Raw genomic sequence first — 4634 nt, forward strand, 5'->3', positions numbered from 1 at the left:
AATTGAAAATCATTTGAAGCTACTCTCTCATTGTTCATCATTCATCATTCATCAACTGTGTTCTTCATTGATTGTTTACTCTGTTTGTTCTTATTGTTTCCGCTGCACTGTTAATGTTTAAAGATCATCCAGAGTATTTGATTAATATCCAAAACTGAGTTAATCGATCCTATCAAAGGTGTTTTCGGATTACATCTGGCCAATGTAATTTTGAATCTACAGGTACATTACTGAACTTGGACACTTTATTATATTTGGGAATGTGAAAATATGTGTATTAACTTTGTTATGTACAGATGGCTAGTAGATTAAGAACGTCAAAAAGGATCACCCGCCCCAATGAAGAAGAATCCCATATTGCTCCTATTGGCACCTCTGAGGGCAGAAGCAGAGGCAGAGGTAGGGGACAGACCAGAGGCAGAATAAGCCAGCCAGAAATCAATATGAATCAAGCAGAATCAAACTCTAAAAATATGAATCAAGAACAAATGTCTCACCCAGAATATGTAACAAGAAACATGTTAACTGAAGAAATGGGAAAGCTAAGGGAGACCTTGACTTCTATTTTATGAAATCCTGCCAGAATAGAAACAGGCAGAATTGGAAGTTATTCCATCGGTTCCAATTCTCAATAACAGGGAAGGAGATATTAAGATATTTCTAACCTGCAAACCACCAACCTTCTCGGGAGAAAGAGATCCAATTAAAGCTATGTGTTGGATCAAAGAGATGGAGTATGCATTCAATACCATCCGATATGCAGAAACAAATAAAGTCAGATTTGCAGTCTCTGTGTTGAAATCAAATGCGTTATTTTGGTGGGAAGTAGAATCCTTAGCCAGAACAAATATTTTGCAAACTATGACATGGCTAGAGTTTGTCAACAGATTCAAGGAGCAATTCTAAAGGCTGCCATTAGACAAATGGAAGAAGACTCTCTAAAATTGGAACAAGGCAATAGAACTGTAAGGGAATATACAGAGAAATTTATTGAATATTCAAGATTTGCAGAACATTATATTTCCTCGGAATCCAGAAAAGTGGAAAGGTATATTTGGGGATTGAAACTATCAATCTAAGAATTTGTCATAGCCATGAATCCGGCTACATTATCATTGATCGTTGACGCAGCGAAGGTAACAGAAAGAAACAAGAACAGACAAGAAGAAGGGAAAGCAATAGAAAAGAGGCAATTAAAAGGTCCATCAACCGGATACAAAGGACCAAAAGTTGTAAAGCATGGAAACAGGTCCACACAAACATTCAATGAAAGGACTTGTCCCCGATGTCATCAAGTTCATCAGGGAGAATGCAGGATTGAGCTAAGGAAATGTTATAAATGTGGTGAAACAGGTCATTTTTCGAATGTTTGCCTAACAGTAAAAAGGTGTTTTAATTGTAATTCTCCATATCACCTCAAACCAAATTATCCACAATTGAAAGCCCAACAGTTAATCATGGGGAGCAATACATCAACAGGCCGAGGAAGAGGAAATATGGGCAGAAGAGCAACGGGTGGGGCATGGGGTCGATCTTTTCAAATGACCAAACATGAAGCAGAAGCAACACCCGATGTAGTAACATGTACATTTTTTGTGAACTCCTTACATGCTAAAGTGTTATTTGACTCGGGTGCAAACTTCTCGTTTGTATCCCCATCATTTGCCTTATGTGCTCATATGAATTATATGCCACTTGACAATAAGTTAGTAGATGATACTGCTAACAGTCAAGTATTTGTGAGTTATATGTTTAAAAACTGCACTATCATTATTGAGGATTGTGAGCTACCCATCCGATTGTTACCCATGCCTATGAAAGAATTTGATGTGATAGTAGGGATGGAATGGTTGGCAGAAAATAAGGCCAGCATCGTTTGCGATGAATAGATGATTAGAATTATGTTGCCTGACAGAGGGACAGTCGTAATTTATGGTGATCATCAGGATCACCGTACCAGTTTGCTATCTGTAATGAAAGCTAGAAAATATATTCAAAAGAAATACCAAGAATTTTTAGCTTACATAATTGATGCTAAGAAAGAAAAGAGTAAGAAAGAATTAATTCCGGTTGTCAGTGAATATCCTGAAGTCTTTCCAGAAGACTTGTCAGGGCTACCTCCAAATAGAGTTGTTGAATTTGGGATTGATTTGATACCTGGAGCAGCACCTGTAGCAAAAGCACCATACAGATTAGCTCCATCAGAATTAAADGAACTGGTTACGCAATTAAAGGATTTGTCAGACAAAGGATTTATCAGGCCAAGTACTTCACTATGGAGAGCTCCAGTTCCATTTATGTAAAAGAAAGATGGCACCATGCGTATATGTATTGATCATCGAGAGTTAAACAAACTGACCATAAAGAACAAATATCCATTGCCCAGAATCGATGATTTGTTTGATCAACTGTTTAGGAGCCAGTTACTTCTCAAAGATTGATTTGCGATCAGGATACCATCAGTTGAAAGTCAAAAAATATGATATAGTAAAAACAGCATTCCGAACCAGGTACGGGCACCATGAATTCTTGGTTATGCCATTTGGTTTGACTAATGCACCTGCAGCTTTCATGGACCTAATGAATCGAATATGTAGAGAATACCTAGATATATTTGTCATTGTATTTATCGATGATATTCTTATATACTCCAAAACCCAAGAAGAGCATGCAGAACATATTCGATTGATCCTTGAGCTTTTGAAAAGAGAAAAGTTGTATGCTAAACTATCAAAGTGTGAATTTTTGCTAAGAGAAGTCCAGTTTCTGGGGCATGTTATATCTGAGGATGGAGTAAAGGTAGATCCAGCAAAGATTGAAGCCGTTGCAAAATGGGAGACATCGAAAACACCATCTAAAGTTCGAAGTTTCTTGGGATTGGTAGGCTATTACCGCAAGTTTATTCAAGATTTCTCTAAAATAGTCGTGCCTTTGACGAAATTAACTCGAAAGAACGTTAAATTTCAGTAGGAAGAAGAACAGCAGAAAGCCTTTCCGTTATTAAAAGGTCATCTTTGTAGTGCTCCGCTACTATCATTACCTGATGGAACTGAAGACTTCGTGGTATATAGTGATGCATTGAGTTGGGTTTAGGATGTGTCTTGATGCAAAAAGGGGAAGTCATATCATATGCATCTCGACAATTAAAAGATCATGAAAAGCACTATCCAACTCACGACATGGAATTGGTGACTGTGGTTTTTGCTTTAAAGATTTGGAGGCATTACCTGTTGGGAACGAAGTGTAAAATTTATACAGATCACAAAAGCCTACAACACTTGTTTAACCAGAAGGATTTGAATATGAGGCAACGACAATGGATTAAATTAGTTAATGACTATGACTGCGAAATTTTGTATCACCCAGGAAAGGCTAATGTTGTAGCCGATGCTCTGAGCCGTAAAGAGAGAAGTGGAACTATCAAGGCAGTGGCGATGAAAATAAGTTTAAACCCAAATTTGCATAAGAAAATACAGAAATGCCAAACAGAGGCCGTCAAGGAAGAAAACAAGAAATCAGAAAAACTGGGTAAGATAATTTCCATCATGAAGCCGAATAGGGAAGGAGTATTATGTTTTCAAAATCGGATATGGGTACCAAATTATGGGAATACACAAGAAACCATCCTAAATGAAAGCCACAAGTCCTGTTATTCCATCCATCCAGGTACCAACAAGAAGTATAAAGATATGAAGGCATTTTATTGGTGGCCAGGTCTCAAGAAAGACATCGCAAGATATGTAGAACGATGCTTAACTTGTTTGCAGGTTAAAATTGAGCATCAGAGACCCTATGGGAATCTACAATCATTGGAAATATCAATCTGGAAATGGGATCATATTACGATGGACTTTATACTGAAATTACCCCAAACTCCAAAAGCTTATGATGCAATATGGGTAATAGTGGACCGTCTATCAAAGTCTGCACATTTCCTACCAATGAAAAAGACTTATTCATTGGAAATATTGGCTCAAATCTATATCAAAGAAATTGTGACTAGACATGGAGTTCCATTGACCATTATATCTGATAGAGACAGTCGTTTTACTTCAAACTTCTGGGAAAGTCTGCAAAAAGCTTTGGGATCATAAATCAGATTGAGTACGACTTATCACCCACAAACAGATGGACAAAGTGAAAGAACCATCCAAACTCTCGAAGACATGTTGAGATCTTGTGTCATCTACTGCGGGGGATCATGGGAAGAACATTTGTCGTTGATAAAATTTTCCTACAATAATAGCTATCATTCCAGCATCCAAGCGGCACCTTATGAAGTCCTATATGGAAGAAAATGTCGAACGCCGTTGTGTTGGAATAAGGTAGATGAAAAACAGTTGATAGGTCCCGAGATTGTGCAAGTAATGTCTGAAAAGAATAACCAGATTTGAGCAAAAATCAAAACTGCCCAAGATCGACAGAAAAGTTATGCCGACAAAAGAAGAAAACCAATTGAATTTAACGTATGTGACTTTGTAATGTTAAAGGTATCTCCATGGAAAGGTGTTATAAGATTTGGGAATAAAGGTAAGCTTAGTCCAAGGTATATTGGACCATTCAGAATCTGCAAAAGAATTGGACCGATAGCTTATCGGTTGGAATTACCAGAAGAACTCTGCCTAATTGACAAC

The sequence above is a fragment of the Cynara cardunculus genome (genome assembly GCF_001531365.2).
Source record: "Cynara cardunculus var. scolymus isolate 2C chromosome LG 9, CcrdV1, whole genome shotgun sequence".
Taxonomy (NCBI): domain Eukaryota; kingdom Viridiplantae; phylum Streptophyta; class Magnoliopsida; order Asterales; family Asteraceae; genus Cynara; species Cynara cardunculus.